The 17,411-nt window shown below is 61.3% G+C and overlaps 52 non-coding genes across 52 annotated transcripts in view; all 52 read left to right on the forward strand.

The window, feature by feature from the left end:
- The window catches only part of LOC122977642, a 119-nt gene extending 63 nt beyond the window's left edge, over window positions 1-56 (forward strand). Inside the window, exon 1 of the ribosomal RNA XR_006401862.1 lies at window positions 1-56. This exon is cut by the window's left edge and continues 63 nt beyond it. This is a non-coding gene — a ribosomal RNA (5S ribosomal RNA).
- A 224-nt stretch (window positions 57-280) lies between these two features.
- Window positions 281-399, forward strand: LOC122977643. Its single transcript, XR_006401863.1, has one exon. It is a non-coding gene; the product is annotated as a 5S ribosomal RNA (ribosomal RNA).
- Window positions 400-623: 224 nt separating this feature from the next.
- LOC122977644 lies at window positions 624-742 on the forward strand. The gene has a single exon (XR_006401864.1). It is a non-coding gene; the product is annotated as a 5S ribosomal RNA (ribosomal RNA).
- A 224-nt stretch (window positions 743-966) lies between these two features.
- On the forward strand, window positions 967-1,085 carry LOC122977645. Its single transcript, XR_006401865.1, has one exon. It is a non-coding gene; the product is annotated as a 5S ribosomal RNA (ribosomal RNA).
- A 209-nt stretch (window positions 1,086-1,294) lies between these two features.
- Window positions 1,295-1,413, forward strand: LOC122977646. The gene has a single exon (XR_006401866.1). It is a non-coding gene; the product is annotated as a 5S ribosomal RNA (ribosomal RNA).
- Window positions 1,414-1,637: 224 nt separating this feature from the next.
- LOC122977647 lies at window positions 1,638-1,756 on the forward strand. The gene has a single exon (XR_006401867.1). It is a non-coding gene; the product is annotated as a 5S ribosomal RNA (ribosomal RNA).
- A 205-nt stretch (window positions 1,757-1,961) lies between these two features.
- Window positions 1,962-2,080, forward strand: LOC122978453. Its single transcript, XR_006402612.1, has one exon. It is a non-coding gene; the product is annotated as a 5S ribosomal RNA (ribosomal RNA).
- A 224-nt stretch (window positions 2,081-2,304) lies between these two features.
- Window positions 2,305-2,423, forward strand: LOC122977982. The gene has a single exon (XR_006402194.1). It is a non-coding gene; the product is annotated as a 5S ribosomal RNA (ribosomal RNA).
- A 209-nt stretch (window positions 2,424-2,632) lies between these two features.
- Window positions 2,633-2,751, forward strand: LOC122978025. The gene has a single exon (XR_006402235.1). It is a non-coding gene; the product is annotated as a 5S ribosomal RNA (ribosomal RNA).
- Window positions 2,752-2,975: 224 nt separating this feature from the next.
- Window positions 2,976-3,094, forward strand: LOC122978464. The gene has a single exon (XR_006402623.1). It is a non-coding gene; the product is annotated as a 5S ribosomal RNA (ribosomal RNA).
- Window positions 3,095-3,318: 224 nt separating this feature from the next.
- LOC122978096 lies at window positions 3,319-3,437 on the forward strand. The gene has a single exon (XR_006402304.1). It is a non-coding gene; the product is annotated as a 5S ribosomal RNA (ribosomal RNA).
- A 209-nt stretch (window positions 3,438-3,646) lies between these two features.
- On the forward strand, window positions 3,647-3,765 carry LOC122977649. Its single transcript, XR_006401869.1, has one exon. It is a non-coding gene; the product is annotated as a 5S ribosomal RNA (ribosomal RNA).
- Window positions 3,766-3,989: 224 nt separating this feature from the next.
- On the forward strand, window positions 3,990-4,108 carry LOC122977650. Its single transcript, XR_006401870.1, has one exon. It is a non-coding gene; the product is annotated as a 5S ribosomal RNA (ribosomal RNA).
- Window positions 4,109-4,332: 224 nt separating this feature from the next.
- On the forward strand, window positions 4,333-4,451 carry LOC122978347. The gene has a single exon (XR_006402511.1). It is a non-coding gene; the product is annotated as a 5S ribosomal RNA (ribosomal RNA).
- Window positions 4,452-4,675: 224 nt separating this feature from the next.
- Window positions 4,676-4,794, forward strand: LOC122977651. Its single transcript, XR_006401871.1, has one exon. It is a non-coding gene; the product is annotated as a 5S ribosomal RNA (ribosomal RNA).
- Window positions 4,795-5,003: 209 nt separating this feature from the next.
- Window positions 5,004-5,122, forward strand: LOC122978009. Its single transcript, XR_006402219.1, has one exon. It is a non-coding gene; the product is annotated as a 5S ribosomal RNA (ribosomal RNA).
- A 224-nt stretch (window positions 5,123-5,346) lies between these two features.
- On the forward strand, window positions 5,347-5,465 carry LOC122977652. Its single transcript, XR_006401872.1, has one exon. It is a non-coding gene; the product is annotated as a 5S ribosomal RNA (ribosomal RNA).
- Window positions 5,466-5,674: 209 nt separating this feature from the next.
- Window positions 5,675-5,793, forward strand: LOC122977653. The gene has a single exon (XR_006401873.1). It is a non-coding gene; the product is annotated as a 5S ribosomal RNA (ribosomal RNA).
- Window positions 5,794-6,002: 209 nt separating this feature from the next.
- LOC122977752 lies at window positions 6,003-6,121 on the forward strand. The gene has a single exon (XR_006401969.1). It is a non-coding gene; the product is annotated as a 5S ribosomal RNA (ribosomal RNA).
- A 224-nt stretch (window positions 6,122-6,345) lies between these two features.
- On the forward strand, window positions 6,346-6,464 carry LOC122977654. Its single transcript, XR_006401874.1, has one exon. It is a non-coding gene; the product is annotated as a 5S ribosomal RNA (ribosomal RNA).
- A 209-nt stretch (window positions 6,465-6,673) lies between these two features.
- Window positions 6,674-6,792, forward strand: LOC122977655. Its single transcript, XR_006401875.1, has one exon. It is a non-coding gene; the product is annotated as a 5S ribosomal RNA (ribosomal RNA).
- A 224-nt stretch (window positions 6,793-7,016) lies between these two features.
- On the forward strand, window positions 7,017-7,135 carry LOC122977656. Its single transcript, XR_006401876.1, has one exon. It is a non-coding gene; the product is annotated as a 5S ribosomal RNA (ribosomal RNA).
- A 224-nt stretch (window positions 7,136-7,359) lies between these two features.
- On the forward strand, window positions 7,360-7,478 carry LOC122977657. The gene has a single exon (XR_006401877.1). It is a non-coding gene; the product is annotated as a 5S ribosomal RNA (ribosomal RNA).
- A 224-nt stretch (window positions 7,479-7,702) lies between these two features.
- Window positions 7,703-7,821, forward strand: LOC122977658. Its single transcript, XR_006401878.1, has one exon. It is a non-coding gene; the product is annotated as a 5S ribosomal RNA (ribosomal RNA).
- Window positions 7,822-8,030: 209 nt separating this feature from the next.
- Window positions 8,031-8,149, forward strand: LOC122977660. Its single transcript, XR_006401880.1, has one exon. It is a non-coding gene; the product is annotated as a 5S ribosomal RNA (ribosomal RNA).
- Window positions 8,150-8,373: 224 nt separating this feature from the next.
- On the forward strand, window positions 8,374-8,492 carry LOC122977661. The gene has a single exon (XR_006401881.1). It is a non-coding gene; the product is annotated as a 5S ribosomal RNA (ribosomal RNA).
- A 224-nt stretch (window positions 8,493-8,716) lies between these two features.
- LOC122977662 lies at window positions 8,717-8,835 on the forward strand. The gene has a single exon (XR_006401882.1). It is a non-coding gene; the product is annotated as a 5S ribosomal RNA (ribosomal RNA).
- A 209-nt stretch (window positions 8,836-9,044) lies between these two features.
- On the forward strand, window positions 9,045-9,163 carry LOC122977663. The gene has a single exon (XR_006401883.1). It is a non-coding gene; the product is annotated as a 5S ribosomal RNA (ribosomal RNA).
- A 224-nt stretch (window positions 9,164-9,387) lies between these two features.
- Window positions 9,388-9,506, forward strand: LOC122977736. The gene has a single exon (XR_006401954.1). It is a non-coding gene; the product is annotated as a 5S ribosomal RNA (ribosomal RNA).
- Window positions 9,507-9,715: 209 nt separating this feature from the next.
- LOC122978048 lies at window positions 9,716-9,834 on the forward strand. The gene has a single exon (XR_006402258.1). It is a non-coding gene; the product is annotated as a 5S ribosomal RNA (ribosomal RNA).
- A 223-nt stretch (window positions 9,835-10,057) lies between these two features.
- LOC122977664 lies at window positions 10,058-10,176 on the forward strand. The gene has a single exon (XR_006401884.1). It is a non-coding gene; the product is annotated as a 5S ribosomal RNA (ribosomal RNA).
- Window positions 10,177-10,385: 209 nt separating this feature from the next.
- On the forward strand, window positions 10,386-10,504 carry LOC122977665. The gene has a single exon (XR_006401885.1). It is a non-coding gene; the product is annotated as a 5S ribosomal RNA (ribosomal RNA).
- A 224-nt stretch (window positions 10,505-10,728) lies between these two features.
- Window positions 10,729-10,847, forward strand: LOC122977666. Its single transcript, XR_006401886.1, has one exon. It is a non-coding gene; the product is annotated as a 5S ribosomal RNA (ribosomal RNA).
- Window positions 10,848-11,056: 209 nt separating this feature from the next.
- On the forward strand, window positions 11,057-11,175 carry LOC122977667. Its single transcript, XR_006401887.1, has one exon. It is a non-coding gene; the product is annotated as a 5S ribosomal RNA (ribosomal RNA).
- Window positions 11,176-11,399: 224 nt separating this feature from the next.
- Window positions 11,400-11,518, forward strand: LOC122977668. The gene has a single exon (XR_006401888.1). It is a non-coding gene; the product is annotated as a 5S ribosomal RNA (ribosomal RNA).
- Window positions 11,519-11,727: 209 nt separating this feature from the next.
- Window positions 11,728-11,846, forward strand: LOC122977669. The gene has a single exon (XR_006401889.1). It is a non-coding gene; the product is annotated as a 5S ribosomal RNA (ribosomal RNA).
- Window positions 11,847-12,070: 224 nt separating this feature from the next.
- On the forward strand, window positions 12,071-12,189 carry LOC122977671. Its single transcript, XR_006401891.1, has one exon. It is a non-coding gene; the product is annotated as a 5S ribosomal RNA (ribosomal RNA).
- A 205-nt stretch (window positions 12,190-12,394) lies between these two features.
- LOC122978476 lies at window positions 12,395-12,513 on the forward strand. Its single transcript, XR_006402634.1, has one exon. It is a non-coding gene; the product is annotated as a 5S ribosomal RNA (ribosomal RNA).
- Window positions 12,514-12,737: 224 nt separating this feature from the next.
- LOC122977983 lies at window positions 12,738-12,856 on the forward strand. Its single transcript, XR_006402195.1, has one exon. It is a non-coding gene; the product is annotated as a 5S ribosomal RNA (ribosomal RNA).
- Window positions 12,857-13,065: 209 nt separating this feature from the next.
- LOC122978026 lies at window positions 13,066-13,184 on the forward strand. Its single transcript, XR_006402236.1, has one exon. It is a non-coding gene; the product is annotated as a 5S ribosomal RNA (ribosomal RNA).
- Window positions 13,185-13,408: 224 nt separating this feature from the next.
- Window positions 13,409-13,527, forward strand: LOC122978487. Its single transcript, XR_006402645.1, has one exon. It is a non-coding gene; the product is annotated as a 5S ribosomal RNA (ribosomal RNA).
- Window positions 13,528-13,751: 224 nt separating this feature from the next.
- Window positions 13,752-13,870, forward strand: LOC122978097. Its single transcript, XR_006402305.1, has one exon. It is a non-coding gene; the product is annotated as a 5S ribosomal RNA (ribosomal RNA).
- A 209-nt stretch (window positions 13,871-14,079) lies between these two features.
- On the forward strand, window positions 14,080-14,198 carry LOC122977672. Its single transcript, XR_006401892.1, has one exon. It is a non-coding gene; the product is annotated as a 5S ribosomal RNA (ribosomal RNA).
- A 224-nt stretch (window positions 14,199-14,422) lies between these two features.
- On the forward strand, window positions 14,423-14,541 carry LOC122977981. Its single transcript, XR_006402193.1, has one exon. It is a non-coding gene; the product is annotated as a 5S ribosomal RNA (ribosomal RNA).
- A 224-nt stretch (window positions 14,542-14,765) lies between these two features.
- On the forward strand, window positions 14,766-14,884 carry LOC122978359. Its single transcript, XR_006402522.1, has one exon. It is a non-coding gene; the product is annotated as a 5S ribosomal RNA (ribosomal RNA).
- Window positions 14,885-15,108: 224 nt separating this feature from the next.
- LOC122977673 lies at window positions 15,109-15,227 on the forward strand. The gene has a single exon (XR_006401893.1). It is a non-coding gene; the product is annotated as a 5S ribosomal RNA (ribosomal RNA).
- Window positions 15,228-15,436: 209 nt separating this feature from the next.
- Window positions 15,437-15,555, forward strand: LOC122977674. The gene has a single exon (XR_006401894.1). It is a non-coding gene; the product is annotated as a 5S ribosomal RNA (ribosomal RNA).
- A 209-nt stretch (window positions 15,556-15,764) lies between these two features.
- LOC122977331 lies at window positions 15,765-15,883 on the forward strand. The gene has a single exon (XR_006401569.1). It is a non-coding gene; the product is annotated as a 5S ribosomal RNA (ribosomal RNA).
- A 224-nt stretch (window positions 15,884-16,107) lies between these two features.
- On the forward strand, window positions 16,108-16,226 carry LOC122978498. Its single transcript, XR_006402656.1, has one exon. It is a non-coding gene; the product is annotated as a 5S ribosomal RNA (ribosomal RNA).
- Window positions 16,227-16,435: 209 nt separating this feature from the next.
- LOC122977675 lies at window positions 16,436-16,554 on the forward strand. The gene has a single exon (XR_006401895.1). It is a non-coding gene; the product is annotated as a 5S ribosomal RNA (ribosomal RNA).
- A 224-nt stretch (window positions 16,555-16,778) lies between these two features.
- LOC122977677 lies at window positions 16,779-16,897 on the forward strand. Its single transcript, XR_006401897.1, has one exon. It is a non-coding gene; the product is annotated as a 5S ribosomal RNA (ribosomal RNA).
- Window positions 16,898-17,106: 209 nt separating this feature from the next.
- On the forward strand, window positions 17,107-17,225 carry LOC122978010. The gene has a single exon (XR_006402220.1). It is a non-coding gene; the product is annotated as a 5S ribosomal RNA (ribosomal RNA).
- The last annotated feature ends 186 nt before the right edge of the window (window positions 17,226-17,411 follow it).

A 17,411-nucleotide genomic window follows, 5' to 3' on the forward strand; every position in this document is an offset into this window, starting at 1 on the left:
GGGCCTGGTTAGTACTTGGACGGGAGACCGCCTGGGAATACCAGGTGCTGTAAGCTTTTTCACTTTTCTCCACAAGCGCCCGTCCGCCGCGCTTAACGTAGGGATCCTCTCTCTTGTTTTCCTCCGTGTCTGTGCAGAACTGTGCGCGGGAGTCCCACTCTCTGGTGTTTCTCCGAGGGAGGAACGGATGGGAACGCTCCCGGCGCAGCTGCCGCCTGGGCCTTGGAGGCGCGTCTGACGAGCGCCACCCCTAAGAGGCCCATGCGTGGTACCTTGGACAGCTTACGGCCATACCACCCTGAACACGCCCGATCTCGTCTGATCTCGGAAGCCAAGCAGGGTCGGGCCTGGTTAGTACTTGGACGGGAGACCGCCTGGGAATACCAGGTGCTGTAAGCTTTTTCACTTTTCTCCACAAGCGCCCGTCCGCCGCGCTTAACGTAGGGATCCTCTCTCTTGTTTTCCTCTGTGTCTGTGCAGAACTGTGCGCGGGAGTCCCACTCTCTGGTGTTTCTCCGAGGGAGGAACGGATGGGAACGCTCCCGGCGCAGCTGCCGCCTGGGCCTTGGAGGCGCGTCTGACGAGCGCCACCCCTAAGAGGCCCATGCGTGGTACCTTGGACAGCTTACGGCCATACCACCCTGAACACGCCCGATCTCGTCTGATCTCGGAAGCCAAGCAGGGTCGGGCCTGGTTAGTACTTGGACGGGAGACCGCCTGGGAATACCAGGTGCTGTAAGCTTTTTCACTTTTCTCCACAAGCGCCCGTCCGCCGCGCTTAACGTAGGGATCCTCTCTCTTGTTTTCCTCCGTGTCTGTGCAGAACTGTGCGCGGGAGTCCCACTCTCTGGTGTTTCTCCGAGGGAGGAACGGATGGGAACGCTCCCGGCGCAGCTGCCGCCTGGGCCTTGGAGGCGCGTCTGACGAGCGCCACCCCTAAGAGGCCCATGCGTGGTACCTTGGACAGCTTACGGCCATACCACCCTGAACACGCCCGATCTCGTCTGATCTCGGAAGCCAAGCAGGGTCGGGCCTGGTTAGTACTTGGACGGGAGACCGCCTGGGAATACCAGGTGCTGTAAGCTTTTTCACTTTTCTCCACAAGCGCCCGTCCGCCGCGCTCTCTCTTGTTTTCCTCCGTGTCTGTGCAGAACTGTGCGCGGGAGTCCCACTCTCTGGTGTTTCTCCGAGGGAGGAACGGATGGGAACGCTCCCGGCGCAGCTGCCGCCTGGGCCTTGGAGGCGCGTCTGACGAGCGCCACCCCTAAGAGGCCCATGCGTGGTACCTTGGACAGCTTACGGCCATACCACCCTGAACACGCCCGATCTCGTCTGATCTCGGAAGCCAAGCAGGGTCGGGCCTGGTTAGTACTTGGACGGGAGACCGCCTGGGAATACCAGGTGCTGTAAGCTTTTTCACTTTTCTCCACAAGCGCCCGTCCGCCGCGCTTAACGTAGGGATCCTCTCTCTTGTTTTCCTCCGTGTCTGTGCAGAACTGTGCGCGGGAGTCCCACTCTCTGGTGTTTCTCCGAGGGAGGAACGGATGGGAACGCTCCCGGCGCAGCTGCCGCCTGGGCCTTGGAGGCGCGTCTGACGAGCGCCACCCCTAAGACGCCCATGCGTGGTACCTTGGACAGCTTACGGCCATACCACCCTGAACACGCCCGATCTCGTCTGATCTCGGAAGCCAAGCAGGGTCGGGCCTGGTTAGTACTTGGACGGGAGACCGCCTGGGAATACCAGGTGCTGTAAGCTTTTTCACTTTTCTCCACAAGCGCCCGTCCGCCGCGCTTAACGTAGGCGGACGTTCTGTGCAGAACTGTGCGCGGGAGTCCCACTCTCTGGTGTTTCTCCGAGGGAGGAACGGATGGGAACGCTCCCGGCGCAGCTGCCGCCTGGGCCTTGGAGGCGCGTCTGACGAGCGCCACCCCTAAGAGGCCCATGCGTGGTACCTTGGACAGCTTACGGCCATACCACCCTGAACACGCCCGATCTCGTCTGATCTCGGAAGCCAAGCAGGGTTGGGCCTGGTTAGTACTTGGACGGGAGACCGCCTGGGAATACCAGGTGCTGTAAGCTTTTTCACTTTTCTCCACAAGCGCCCGTCCGCCGCGCTTAACGTAGGGATCCTCTCTCGTGTTTTCCTCCGTGTCTGTGCAGAACTGTGCGCGGGAGTCCCACTCTCTGGTGTTTCTCCGAGGGAGGAACGGATGGGAACGCTCCCGGCGCAGCTGCCGCCTGGGCCTTGGAGGCGCGTCTGACGAGCGCCACCCCTAAGAGGCCCATGCGTGGTACCTTGGACAGCTTACGGCCATACCACCCTCAACACGCCCGATCTCGTCTGATCTCGGAAGCCAAGCAGGGTCGGGCCTGGTTAGTACTTGGACGGGAGACCGCCTGGGAATACCAGGTGCTGTAAGCTTTTTCACTTTTCTCCACAAGCGCCCGTCCGCCGCGCTCTCTCTTGTTTTCCTCCGTGTCTGTGCAGAACTGTGCGCGGGAGTCCCACTCTCTGGTGTTTCTCCGAGGGAGGAACGGATGGGAACGCTCCCGGCGCAGCTGCCGCCTGGGCCTTGGAGGCGCGTCTGACGAGCGCCACCCCTAAGAGGCCCATGCGTGGTACCTTGGACAGCTTACGGCCATACCACCCTGAACACGCCCGATCTCGTCTGATCTCGGAAACCAAGCAGGGTCGGGCCTGGTTAGTACTTGGACGGGAGACCGCCTGGGAATACCAGGTGCTGTAAGCTTTTTCACTTTTCTCCACAAGCGCCCGTCCGTCGCGCTTAACGTAGGGATCCTCTCTCTTGTTTTCCTCCGTGTCTGTGCAGAACTGTGCGCGGGAGTCCCACTCTCTGGTGTTTCTCCGAGGGAGGAACGGATGGGAACGCTCCCGGCGCAGCTGCCGCCTGGGCCTTGGAGGCGCGTCTGACGAGCGCCACCCCTAAGAGGCCCATGCGTGGTACCTTGGACAGCTTACGGCCATACCACCCTGAACACGCCCGATCTCGTCTGATCTCGGAAGCCAAGCAGGGTTGGGCCTGGTTAGTACTTGGACGGGAGACCGCCTGGGAATACCAGGTGCTGTAAGCTTTTTCACTTTTCTTCACAAGCGCCCGTCCGCCGCGCTTAACGTAGGGATCCTCTCTCTTGTTTTCCTCCGTGTCTGTGCAGAACTGTGCGCGGGAGTCCCACTCTCTGGTGTTTCTCCGAGGGAGGAACGGATGGGAACGCTCCCGGCGCAGCTGCCGCCTGGGCCTTGGAGGCGCGTCTGACGAGCGCCACCCCTAAGAGGCCCATGCGTGGTACCTTGGACAGCTTACGGCCATACCACCCTGAACACGCCCGATCTCGTCTGATCTCGGAAGCCAAGCAGGGTCGGGCCTGGTTAGTACTTGGACGGGAGACAGCCTGGGAATACCAGGTGCTGTAAGCTTTTTCACTTTTCTCCACAAGCGCCCGTCCGCCGCGCTCTCTCTTGTTTTCCTCCGTGTCTGTGCAGAACTGTGCGCGGGAGTCCCACTCTCTGGTGTTTCTCCGAGGGAGGAACGGATGGGAACGCTCCCGGCGCAGCTGCCGCCTGGGCCTTGGAGGCGCGTCTGACGAGCGCCACCCCTAAGAGGCCCATGCGTGGTACCTTGGACAGCTTACGGCCATACCACCCTGAACACGCCCGATCTCGTCTGATCTCGGAAGCCAAGCAGGGTCGGGCCTGGTTAGTACTTGGACGGGAGACCGCCTGGGAATACCAGGTGCTGTAAGCTTTTTCACTTTTCTCCACAAGCGCCCGTCCGCCGCGCTTAACGTAGGGATCCTCTCTCTTGTTTTCCTCCGTGTCTGTGCAGAACTGTGCGCGGGAGTCCCACTCTCTGGTGTTTCTCCGAGGGAGGAACGGATGGGAACGCTCCCGGCGCAGCTGCTGCCTGGGCCTTGGAGGCGCGTCTGACGAGCGCCACCCCTAAGAGGCCCATGCGTGGTACCTTGGACAGCTTACGGCCATACCACCCTGAACACGCCCGATCTCGTCTGATCTCGGAAGCCAAGCAGGGTCGGGCCTGGTTAGTACTTGGACGGGAGACCGCCTGGGAATACCAGGTGCTGTAAGCTTTTTCACTTTTCTCCACAAGCGCCCGTCCGCCGCGCTTAACGTAGGGATCCTCTCTCTTGTTTTCCTCCGTGTCTGTGCAGAACTGTGCGCGGGAGTCCCACTCTCTGGTGTTTCTCCGAGGGAGGAACGGATGGGAACGCTCCCGGCGCAGCTGCCGCCTGGGCCTTGGAGGCGCGTCTGACGAGCGCCACCCCTAAGAGGCCCATGCGTGGTACCTTGGACAGCTTACGGCCATACCACCCTGAACACACCCGATCTCGTCTGATCTCGGAAGCCAAGCAGGGTCGGGCCTGGTTAGTACTTGGACGGGAGACCGCCTGGGAATACCAGGTGCTGTAAGCTTTTTCACTTTTCTCCACAAGCGCCCGTCCGCCGCGCTTAACGTAGGGATCCTCTCTCTTGTTTTCCTCCGTGTCTGTGCAGAACTGTGCGCGGGAGTCCCACTCTCTGGTGTTTCTCCGAGGGAGGAACGGATGGGAACGCTCCCGGCGCAGCTGCCGCCTGGGCCTTGGAGGCGCGTCTGACGAGCGCCACCCCTAAGAGGCCCATGCGTGGTACCTTGGACAGCTTACGGCCATACCACCCTGAACACGCCCGATCTCGTCTGATCTCGGAAGCCAAGCAGGGTCGGGCCTGGTTAGTACTTGGACGGGAGACCGCCTGGGAATACCAGGTGCTGTAAGCTTTTTCACTTTTCTCCACAAGCGCCTGTCCGCCGCGCTCTCTCTTGTTTTCCTCCGTGTCTGTGCAGAACTGTGCGCGGGAGTCCCACTCTCTGGTGTTTCTCCGAGGGAGGAACGGATGGGAACGCTCCCGGCGCAGCTGCCGCCTGGGCCTTGGAGGCGCGTCTGACGAGCGCCACCCCTAAGAGGCCCATGCGTGGTACCTTGGACAGCTTACGGCCATACCACCCTGAACACGCCCGATCTCGTCTGATCTCGGAAGCCAAGCAGGGTCAGGCCTGGTTAGTACTTGGACGGGAGACCGCCTGGGAATACCAGGTGCTGTAAGCTTTTTCACTTTTCTCCACAAGCGCCCGTCCGCCGCGCTTAACGTAGGGATCCTCTCTCTTGTTTTCCTCCGTGTCTGTGCAGAACTGTGCGCGGGAGTCCCACTCTCTGGTGTTTCTCCGAGGGAGGAACGGATGGGAACGCTCCCGGCGCAGCTGCCGCCTGGGCCTTGGAGGCGCGTCTGACGAGCGCCACCCCTAAGAGGCCCATGCGTGGTACCTTGGACAGCTTACGGCCATACCACCCTGAACACGCCCGATCTCGTCTGATCTCGGAAGCCAAGCAGGGTCGGGCCTGGTTAGTACTTGGACGGGAGACCGCCTGGGAATACCAGGTGCTGTAAGCTTTTTCACTTTTCTCCACAAGCGCCTGTCCGCCGCGCTCTCTCTTGTTTTCCTCCGTGTCTGTGCAGAACTGTGCGCGGGAGTCCCACTCTCTGGTGTTTCTCCGAGGGAGGAACGGATGGGAACGCTCCCGGCGCAGCTGCCGCCTGGGCCTTGGAGGCGCGTCTGACGAGCGCCACCCCTAAGAGGCCCATGCGTGGTACCTTGGACAGCTTACGGCCATACCACCCTGAACACGCCCGATCTCGTCTGATCTCGGAAGCCAAGCAGGGTCGGGCCTGGTTAGTACTTGGACGGGAGACCGCCTGGGAATACCAGGTGCTGTAAGCTTTTTCACTTTTCTCCACAAGCGCCTGTCCGCCGCGCTCTCTCTTGTTTTCCTCCGTGTCTGTGCAGAACTGTGCGCGGGAGTCCCACTCTCTGGTGTTTCTCCGAGGGAGGAACGGATGGGAACGCTCCCGGCGCAGCTGCCGCCTGGGCCTTGGAGGCGCGTCTGACGAGCGCCACCCCTAAGAGGCCCATGCGTGGTACCTTGGACAGCTTACGGCCATACCACCCTGAACACGCCCGATCTCGTCTGATCTCGGAAGCCAAGCAGGGTCGGGCCTGGTTAGTACTTGGACGGGAGACCGCCTGGGAATACCAGGTGCTGTAAGCATTTTCACTTTTCTCCACAAGCGCCCGTCCGCCGCGCTTAACGTAGAGATCCTCTCTCTTGTTTTCCTCCGTGTCTGTGCAGAACTGTGCGCGGGAGTCCCACTCTCTGGTGTTTCTCCGAGGGAGGAACGGATGGGAACGCTCCCGGCGCAGCTGCCGCCTGGGCCTTGGAGGCGCGTCTGACGAGCGCCACCCCTAAGAGGCCCATGCGTGGTACCTTGGACAGCTTACGGCCATACCACCCTGAACACGCCCGATCTCGTCTGATCTCGGAAGCCAAGCAGGGTCGGGCCTGGTTAGTACTTGGACGGGAGACCGCCTGGGAATACCAGGTGCTGTAAGCTTTTTCACTTTTCTCCACAAGTGCCCGTCCGCCGCGCTCTCTCTTGTTTTCCTCCGTGTCTGTGCAGAACTGTGCGCGGGAGTCCCACTCTCTGGTGTTTCTCCGAGGGAGGAACGGATGGGAACGCTCCCGGCGCAGCTGCCGCCTGGGCCTTGGAGGCGCGTCTGACGAGCGCCACCCCTAAGAGGCCCATGCGTGGTACCTTGGACAGCTTACGGCCATACCACCCTGAACACGCCCGATCTCGTCTGATCTCGGAAGCCAAGCAGGGTCGGGCCTGGTTAGTACTTGGACGGGAGACCGCCTGGGAATACCAGGTGCTGTAAGCTTTTTCACTTTTCTCCACAAGCGCCCGTCCGCCGCGCTTAACGTAGGGATCCTCTCTCTTGTTTTCCTCCGTGTCTGTGCAGAACTGTGCGCGGGAGTCCCACTCTCTGGTGTTTCTCCGAGGGAGGAACGGATGGGAACGCTCCCGGCGCAGCTGCCGCCTGGGCCTTGGAGGCGCGTCTGACGAGCGCCACCCCTAAGAGGCCCATGCGTGGTACCTTGGACAGCTTACGGCCATACCACCCTGAACACGCCCGATCTCGTCTGATCTCGGAAGCCAAGCAGGGTCGGGCCTGGTTAGTACTTGGACGGGAGACCGCCTGGGAATACCAGGTGCTGTAAGCTTTTTCACTTTTCTCCACAAGCGCCCGTCCGCCGCGCTTAACGTAGGGATCCTCTCTCTTGTTTTCCTCCGTGTCTGTGCAGAACTGTGCGCGGGAGTCCCACTCTCTGGTGTTTCTCCGAGGGAGGAACGGATGGGAACGCTCCCGGCGCAGCTGCCGCCTGGGCCTTGGAGGCGCGTCTGACGAGCGCCACCCCTAAGAGGCCCATGCGTGGTACCTTGGACAGCTTACGGCCATACCACCCTGAACACGCCCGATCTCGTCTGATCTCGGAAGCCAAGCAGGGTCGGGCCTGGTTAGTACTTGGACGGGAGACCGCCTGGGAATACCAGGTGCTGTAAGCTTTTTCACTTTTCTCCACAAGCGCCCGTCCGCCGCGCTTAACGTAGGGATCCTCTCTCTTGTTTTCCTCCGTGTCTGTGCAGAACTGTGCGCGGGAGTCCCACTCTCTGGTGTTTCTCCGAGGGAGGAACGGATGGGAACGCTCCCGGCGCAGCTGCCGCCTGGGCCTTGGAGGCGCGTCTGACGAGCGCCACCCCTAAGAGGCCCATGCGTGGTACCTTGGACAGCTTACGGCCATACCACCCTGAACACGCCCGATCTCGTCTGATCTCGGAAGCCAAGCAGGGTCGGGCCTGGTTAGTACTTGGACGGGAGACCGCCTGGGAATACCAGGTGCTGTAAGCTTTTTCACTTTTCTCCACAAGCGCCCGTCCGCCGCGCTCTCTCTTGTTTTCCTCCGTGTCTGTGCAGAACTGTACGCGGGAGTCCCACTCTCTGGTGTTTCTCCGAGGGAGGAACGGATGGGAACGCTCCCGGCGCAGCTGCCGCCTGGGCCTTGGAGGCGCGTCTGACGAGCGCCACCCCTAAGAGGCCCATGCGTGGTACCTTGGACAGCTTACGGCCATACCACCCTGAACACGCCCGATCTCGTCTGATCTCGGAAGCCAAGCAGGGTCGGGCCTGGTTAGTACTTGGACGGGAGACCGCCTGGGAATACCAGGTGCTGTAAGCTTTTTCACTTTTCTCCACAAGCGCCCGTCCGCCGCGCTTAACGTAGGGATCCTCTCTCTTGTTTTCCTCCGTGTCTGTGCAGAACTGTGCGCGGGAGTCCCACTCCCTGGTGTTTCTCCGAGGGAGGAACGGATGGGAACGCTCCCGGCGCAGCTGCCGCCTGGGCCTTGGAGGTGCGTCTGACGAGCGCCACCCCTAAGAGGCCCATGCGTGGTACCTTGGACAGCTTACGGCCATACCACCCTGAACACGCCCGATCTCGTCTGATCTCGGAAGCCAAGCAGGGTCGGGCCTGGTTAGTACTTGGACGGGAGACCGCCTGGGAATACCAGGTGCTGTAAGCTTTTTCACTTTTCTCCACAAGCGCCCGTCCGCCGCGCTCAACGTAGGGATCCTCTCTCTTGTTTTCCTCCGTGTCTCTGCAGAACTGTGCACGGGAGTCCCACTCTCTGGTGTTTCTCCGAGGGAGGAACGGATGGGAACGCTCCCGGCGCAGCTGCCGCCTGGGCCTTGGAGGCGCATCTGACGAGCGCCACCCCTAAGAGGCCCATGCGTGGTACCTTGGACAGCTTACGGCCATACCACCCTGAACACGCCCGATCTCGTCTGATCTCGGAAGCCAAGCAGGGTCGGGCCTGGTTAGTACTTGGACGGGAGACCGCCTGGGAATACCAGGTGCTGTAAGCTTTTTCACTTTTCTCCACAAGCGCCCGTCCGCCGCGCTCTCTCTTGTTTTCCTCCGTGTCTGTGCAGAACTGTGCGCGGGAGTCCCACTCTCTGGTGTTTCTCCGAGGGAGGAACGGATGGGAACGCTCCCGGCGCAGCTGCCGCCTGGGCCTTGGAGGCGCGTCTGACGAGCGCCACCCCTAAGAGGCCCATGCGTGGTACCTTGGACAGCTTACGGCCATACCACCCTGAACACGCCCGATCTCGTCTGATCTCGGAAGCCAAGCAGGGTCGGGCCTGGTTAGTACTTGGACGGGAGACCGCCTGGGAATACCAGGTGCTGTAAGCTTTTTCACTTTTCTCCACAAGCGCCCGTCCGCCGCGCTTAACGTAGGGATCCTCTCTCTTGTTTTCCTCCGTGTCTCTGCAGAACTGTGCACGGGAGTCCCACTCTCTGGTGTTTCTCCGAGGGAGGAACGGATGGGAACGCTCCCGGCGCAGCTGCCGCCTGGGCCTTGGAGGCGCGTCTGACGAGCGCCACCCCTAAGAGGCCCATGCGTGGTACCTTGGACAGCTTACGGCCATACCACCCTGAACACGCCCGATCTCGTCTGATCTCGGAAGCAAAGCAGGGTCGGGCCTGGTTAGTACTTGGACGGGAGACCGCCTGGGAATACCAGGTGCTGTAAGCTTTTTCACTTTTCTCCACAAGCGCCCGTCCGCCGCGCTCTCTCTTGTTTTCCTCCGTGTCTGTGCAGAACTGTGCGCGGGAGTCCCACTCTCTGGTGTTTCTCCGAGGGAGGAACGGATGGGAACGCTCCCGGCGCAGCTGCCGCCTGGGCCTTGGAGGCGCGTCTGACGAGCGCCACCCCTAAGAGGCCCATGCGTGGTACCTTGGACAGCTTACGGCCATACCACCCTGAACACGCCCGATCTCGTCTGATCTCGGAAGCCAAGCAGGGTCGGGCCTAGTTAGTACTTGGACGGGAGACCGCCTGGGAATACCAGGTGCTGTAAGCATTTTCACTTTTCTCCACAAGCGCCCGTCCGCCGCGCTTAACGTAGAGATCCTCTCTCTTGTTTTCTCCGTGTCTGTGCAGAACTGTGCGCGGGAGTCCCACTCTCTGGTGTTTCTCCGAGGGAGGAACGGATGGGAACGCTCCCGGCGCAGCTGCCGCCTGTGCCTTGGAGGCGCGTCTGACGAGCGCCACCCCTAAGAGGCCCATGCGTGGTACCTTGGACAGCTTACGGCCATACCACCCTGAACACGCCCGATCTCGTCTGATCTCGGAAGCCAAGCAGGGTCGGGCCTGGTTAGTACTTGGACGGGAGACCGCCTGGGAATACCAGGTGCTGTAAGCTTTTTCACTTTTCTCCACAAGTGCCCGTCCGCCGCGCTCTCTCTTGTTTTCCTCCGTGTCTGTGCAGAACTGTGCGCGGGAGTCCCTCTCTCTGGTGTTTCTCCGAGGGAGGAACGGATGGGAACGCTCCCGGCGCAGCTGCCGCCTGGGCCTTGGAGGCGCGTCTGACGAGCGCCACCCCTAAGAGGCCCATGCGTGGTACCTTGGACAGCTTACGGCCATACCACCCTGAACACGCCCGATCTCGTCTGATCTCGGAAGCCAAGCAGGGTCGGGCCTGGTTAGTACTTGGACGGGAGACCGCCTGGGAATACCAGGTGCTGTAAGCTTTTTCACTTTTCTCCACAAGCGCCCGTCCGCCGCGCTTAACGTAGGGATCCTCTCTCTTGTTTTCCTCCGTGTCTGTGCAGAACTGTGCGCGGGAGTCCCACTCTCTGGTGTTTCTCCGAGGGAGGAACGGATGGGAACGCTCCCGGCGCAGCTGCCGCCTGGGCCTTGGAGGCGCGTCTGACGAGCGCCACCCCTAAGAGGCCCATGCGTGGTACCTTGGACAGCTTACGGCCATACCACCCTGAACACGCCCGATCTCGTCTGATCTCGGAAGCCAAGCAGGGTCGGGCCTGGTTAGTACTTGGACGGGAGACCGCCTGGGAATACCAGGTGCTGTAAGCTTTTTCACTTTTCTCCACAAGCGCCCGTCCGCCGCGCTCTCTCTTGTTTTCCTCCGTGTCTGTGCAGAACTGTGCGCGGGAGTCCCACTCTCTGGTGTTTCTCCGAGGGAGGAACGGATGGGAACGCTCCCGGCGCAGCTGCCGCCTGGGCCTTGGAGGCGCGTCTGACGAGCGCCACCCCTAAGACGCCCATGCGTGGTACCTTGGACAGCTTACGGCCATACCACCCTGAACACGCCCGATCTCGTCTGATCTCGGAAGCCAAGCAGGGTCGGGCCTGGTTAGTACTTGGACGGGAGACCGCCTGGGAATACCAGGTGCTGTAAGCTTTTTCACTTTTCTCCACAAGCGCCCGTCCGCCGCGCTTAACGTAGGGATCCTCTCTCTTGTTTTCCTCCGTGTCTGTGCAGAACTGTGCGCGGGAGTCCCACTCTCTGGTGTTTCTCCGAGGGAGGAACGGATGGGAACGCTCCCGGCGCAGCTGCCGCCTGGGCCTTGGAGGCGCGTCTGACGAGCGCCACCCCTAAGAGGCCCATGCGTGGTACCTTGGACAGCTTACGGCCATACCACCCTGAACACGCCCGATCTCGTCTGATCTCGGAAGCCAAGCAGGGTCGGGCCTGGTTAGTACTTGGACGGGAGACCGCCTGGGAATACCAGGTGCTGTAAGCTTTTTCACTTTTCTCCACAAGCGCCCGTCCGCCGCGCTCTCTCTTGTTTTCCTCCGTGTCTGTGCAGAACTGTGCGCGGGAGTCCCACTCTCTGGTGTTTCTCCGAGGGAGGAACGGATGGGAACGCTCCCGGCGCAGCTGCCGCCTGGGCCTTGGAGGCGCGTCTGACGAGCGCCACCCCTAAGAGGCCCATGCGTGGTACCTTGGACAGCTTACGGCCATACCACCCTGAACACGCCCGATCTCGTCTGATCTCGGAAGCCAAGCAGGGTCGGGCCTGGTTAGTACTTGGACGGGAGACCGCCTGGGAATACCAGGTGCTGTAAGCTTTTTCACTTTTCTCCACAAGCGCCCGTCCGCCGCGCTTAACGTAGGGATCCTCTCTCTTGTTTTCCTCCGTGTCTGTGCAGAACTGTGCGCGGGAGTCCCACTCTCTGGTGTTTCTCCGAGGGAGGAACGGATGGGAACGCTCCCGGCGCAGCTGCCGCCTGGGCCTTGGAGGCGCGTCTGACGAGCGCCACCCCTAAGACGCCCATGCGTGGTACCTTGGACAGCTTACGGCCATACCACCCTGAACACGCCCGATCTCGTCTGATCTCGGAAGCCAAGCAGGGTCGGGCCTGGTTAGTACTTGGACGGGAGACCGCCTGGGAATACCAGGTGCTGTAAGCTTTTTCACTTTTCTCCACAAGCGCCCGTCCGCCGCGCTTAACGTAGGCGGACGTTCTGTGCAGAACTGTGCGCGGGAGTCCCACTCTCTGGTGTTTCTCCGAGGGAGGAACGGATGGGAACGCTCCCGGCGCAGCTGCCGCCTGGGCCTTGGAGGCGCGTCTGACGAGCGCCACCCCTAAGAGGCCCATGCGTGGTACCTTGGACAGCTTACGGCCATACCACCCTGAACACGCCCGATCTCGTCTGATCTCGGAAGCCAAGCAGGGTTGGGCCTGGTTAGTACTTGGACGGGAGACCGCCTGGGAATACCAGGTGCTGTAAGCTTTTTCACTTTTCTCCACAAGCGCCCGTCCGCCGCGCTTAACGTAGGGATCCTCTCTCTTGTTTTCCTCCGTGTCTGTGCAGAACTGTGCGCGGGAGTCCCACTCTCTGGTGTTTCTCCGAGGGAGGAACGGATGGGAACGCTCCCGGCGCAGCTGCCGCCTGGGCCTTGGAGGCGCGTCTGACGAGCGCCACCCCTAAGAGGCCCATGCGTGGTACCTTGGACAGCTTACGGCCATACCACCCTCAACACGCCCGATCTCGTCTGATCTCGGAAGCCAAGCAGGGTCGGGCCTGGTTAGTACTTGGACGGGAGACCGCCTGGGAATACCAGGTGCTGTAAGCTTTTTCACTTTTCTCCACAAGCGCCCGTCCGCCGCGCTCTCTCTTGTTTTCCTCCGTGTCTGTGCAGAACTGTGCGCGGGAGTCCCACTCTCTGGTGTTTCTCCGAGGGAGGAACGGATGGGAACGCTCCCGGCGCAGCTGCCGCCTGGGCCTTGGAGGCGCGTCTGACGAGCGCCACCCCTAAGAGGCCCATGCGTGGTACCTTGGACAGCTTACGGCCATACCACCCTGAACACGCCCGATCTCGTCTGATCTCGGAAACCAAGCAGGGTCGGGCCTGGTTAGTACTTGGACGGGAGACCGCCTGGGAATACCAGGTGCTGTAAGCTTTTTCACTTTTCTCCACAAGCGCCCGTCCGTCGCGCTTAACGTAGGGATCCTCTCTCTTGTTTTCCTCCGTGTCTGTGCAGAACTGTGCGCGGGAGTCCCACTCTCTGGTGTTTCTCCGAGGGAGGAACGGATGGGAACGCTCCCGGCGCAGCTGCCGCCTGGGCCTTGGAGGCGCGTCTGACGAGCGCCACCCCTAAGAGGCCCATGCGTGGTACCTTGGACAGCTTACGGCCATACCACCCTGAACACGCCCGATCTCGTCTGATCTCGGAAGCCAAGCAGGGTTGGGCCTGGTTAGTACTTGGACGGGAGACCGCCTGGGAATACCAGGTGCTGTAAGCTTTTTCACTTTTCTCCACAAGCGCCCGTCCGCCGCGCTTAACGTAGGGATCCTCTCTCTTGTTTTCCTCCGTGTCTGTGCAGAACTGTGCGCGGGAGTCCCACTCTCTGGTGTTTCTCCGAGGGAGGAACGGATGGGAACGCTCCCGGCGCAGCTGCCGCCTGGGCCTTGGAGGCGCGTCTGACGAGCGCCACCCCTAAGAGGCCCATGCGTGGTACCTTGGACAGCTTACGGCCATACCACCCTGAACACGCCCGATCTCGTCTGATCTCGGAAGCCAAGCAGGGTCGGGCCTGGTTAGTACTTGGACGGGAGACAGCCTGGGAATACCAGGTGCTGTAAGCTTTTTCACTTTTCTCCACAAGCGCCCGTCCGCCGCGCTCTCTCTTGTTTTCCTCCGTGTCTGTGCAGAACTGTGCGCGGGAGTCCCACTCTCTGGTGTTTCTCCGAGGGAGGAACGGATGGGAACGCTCCCGGCGCAGCTGCCGCCTGGGCCTTGGAGGCGCGTCTGACGAGCGCCACCCCTAAGAGGCCCATGCGTGGTACCTTGGACAGCTTACGGCCATACCACCCTGAACACGCCCGATCTCGTCTGATCTCGGAAGCCAAGCAGGGTCGGGCCTGGTTAGTACTTGGACGGGAGACCGCCTGGGAATACCAGGTGCTGTAAGCTTTTTCACTTTTCTCCACAAGCGCCCGTCCGCCGCGCTTAACGTAGGGATCCTCTCTCTTGTTTTCCTCCGTGTCTGTGCAGAACTGTGCGCGGGAGTCCCACTCTCTGGTGTTTCTCCGAGGGAGGAACGGATGGGAACGCTCCCGGCGCAGCTGCTGCCTGGGCCTTGGAGGCGCGTCTGACGAGCGCCACCCCTAAGAGGCCCATGCGTGGTACCTTGGACAGCTTACGGCCATACCACCCTGAACACGCCCGATCTCGTCTGATCTCGGAAGCCAAGCAGGGTCGGGCCTGGTTAGTACTTGGACGGGAGACCGCCTGGAAATACCAGGTGCTGTAAGCTTTTTCACTTTTCTCCACAAGCGCCCGTCCGCCGCGCTTAACGTAGGGATCCTCTCTCTTGTTTTCCTCCGTGTCTGTGCAGAACTGTGCGCGGGAGTCCCACTCTCTGGTGTTTCTCCGAGGGAGGAACGGATGGGAACGCTCCCGGCGCAGCTGCCGCCTGGGCCTTGGAGGCGCGTCTGACGAGCGCCACCCCTAAGAGGCCCATGCGTGGTACCTTGGACAGCTTACGGCCATACCACCCTGAACACACCCGATCTCGTCTGATCTCGGAAGCCAAGCAGGGTCGGGCCTGGTTAGTACTTGGACGGGAGACCGCCTGGGAATACCAGGTGCTGTAAGCTTTTTCACTTTTCTCCACAAGCGCCCGTCCGCCGCGCTTAACGTAGGGATCCTCTCTCTTGTTTTCCTCCGTGTCTGTGCAGAACTGTGCGCGGGAGTCCCACTCTCTGGTGTTTCTCCGAGGGAGGAACGGATGGGAACGCTCCCGGCGCAGCTGCCGCCTGGGCCTTGGAGGCGCGTCTGACGAGCGCCACCCCTAAGAGGCCCATGCGTGGTACCTTGGACAGCTTACGGCCATACCACCCTGAACACGCCCGATCTCGTCTGATCTCGGAAGCCAAGCAGGGTCGGGCCTGGTTAGTACTTGGACGGGAGACCGCCTGGGAATACCAGGTGCTGTAAGCTTTTTCACTTTTCTCCACAAGCGCCCGTCCGCCGCGCTCTCTCTTGTTTTCCTCCGTGTCTGTGCAGAACTGTGCGCGGGAGTCCTACTCTCTGGTGTTTCTCCGAGGGAGGAACGGATGGGAACGCTCCCGGCGCAGCTGCCGCCTGGGCCTTGGAGGCGCGTCTGACGAGCGCCACCCCTAAGAGGCCCATGCGTGGTACCTTGGACAGCTTACGGCCATACCACCCTGAACACGCCCGATCTCGTCTGATCTCGGAAGCCAAGCAGGGTCGGGCCTGGTTAGTACTTGGACGGGAGACCGCCTGGGAATACCAGGTGCTGTAAGCTTTTTCACTTTTCTCCACAAGCGCCCGTCCGCCGCGCTCTCTCTTGTTTTCCTCCGTGTCTGTGCAGAACTGTGCGCGGGAGTCCCACTCTCTGGTGTTTCTCCGAGGGAGGAACGGATGGGAACGCTCCCGGCGCAGCTGCCGCCTGGGCCTTGGAGGCGCGTCTGACGAGCGCCACCCCTAAGAGGCCCATGCATGGTACCTTGGACAGCTTACGGCCATACCACCCTGAACACGCCCGATCTCGTCTGATCTCGGAAGCCAAGCAGGGTCGGGCCTGGTTAGTACTTGGAAGGGAGACCGCCTGGGAATACCAGGTGCTGTAAGCTTTTTCACTTTTCTCCACAAGCGCCCGTCCGCCGCGCTTAACGTAGGGATCCTCTCTCTTGTTTTCCTCCGTGTCTGTGCAGAACTGTGCGCGGGAGTCCCACTCTCTGGTGTTTCTCCGAGGGAGGAACGGATGGGAACGCTCCCGGCGCAGCTGCCGCCTGGGCCTTGGAGGCGTGTCTGACGAGCGCCACCCCTAAGAGGCCCATGCGTGGTACCTTGGACAGCTTACGGCCATACCACCCTGAACACGCCCGATCTCGTCTGATCTCGGAAGCCAAGCAGGGTTGGGCCTGGTTAGTACTTGGACGGGAGACCGCCTGGGAATACCAGGTGCTGTAAGCTTTTTCACTTTTCTCCACAAGCGCCCGTCCGCCGCGCTCTCTCTTGTTTTCCTCCGTGTCTGTGCAGAACTGTGCGCGGGAGTCCCACTCTCTGGTGTTTCTCCGAGGGAGGAACGGATGGGAACGCTCCCGGCGCAGCTGCCGCCTGGGCCTTGGAGGCGCGTCTGACGAGCGCCACCCCTAAGAGGCCCATGCGTGGTACCTTGGACAGCTTACGGCCATACCACCCTGAACACGCCCGATCTCGTCTGATCTCGGAAGCCAAGCAGGGTCGGGCCTGGTTAGTACTTGGACGGGAGACCGCCTGGGAATACCAGGTGCTGTAAGCTTTTTCACTTTTCTCCACAAGCGCCCGTCCGCCGCGCTTAACGTAGGGATCCTCTCTCTTGTTTTCCTCCGTGTCTGTGCAGAACTGTGCGCGGGAGTCCCACTCTCTGGTGTTTCTCCGAGGGAGGAACGGATGGGAACGCTCCCGGCGCAGCTGCCGCCTGGGCCTTGGAGGCGCGTCTGACGAGCGCCACCCCTAAGAGGCCCATGCGTGGTACCTTGGACAGCTTACGGCCATACCACCCTGAACACGCCCGATCTCGTCTGATCTCGGAAGCCAAGCAGGGTCGGGCCTGGTTAGTACTTGGACGGGAGACCGCCTGGGAATACCAGGTGCTGTAAGCTTTTTCACTTTTCTCCACAAGCGCCTGTCCGCCGCGCTCTCTCTTGTTTTCCTCCGTGTCTGTGCAGAACTGTGCGCGGGAGTCCCACTCTCTGGTGTTTCTCCGAGGGAGGAACGGATGGGAACGCTCCCGGCGCAGCTGCCGCCTGGGCCTTGGAGGCGCGTCTGACGAGCGCCACCCCTAAGAGGCCCATGCGTGGTACCTTGGACAGCTTACGGCCATACCACCCTGAACACGCCCGATCTCGTCTGATCTCGGAAGCCAAGCAGGGTCAGGCCTGGTTAGTACTTGGACGGGAGACCGCCTGGGAATACCAGGTGCTGTAAGCTTTTTCACTTTTCTCCACAAGCGCCCGTCCGCCGCGCTTAACGTAGGGATCCTCTCTCTTGTTTTCCTCCGTGTCTGTGCAGAACTGTGCGCGGGAGTCCCACTCTCTGGTGTTTCTCCGAGGGAGGAACGGATGGGAACGCTCCCGGCGCAGCTGCCGCCTGGGCCTTGGAGGCGCGTCTGACGAG

This window comes from Thunnus albacares, chromosome 24, assembly GCF_914725855.1.
Source record: "Thunnus albacares chromosome 24, fThuAlb1.1, whole genome shotgun sequence".
NCBI classification, from domain to species: Eukaryota; Metazoa; Chordata; class Actinopteri; order Scombriformes; family Scombridae; genus Thunnus; species Thunnus albacares.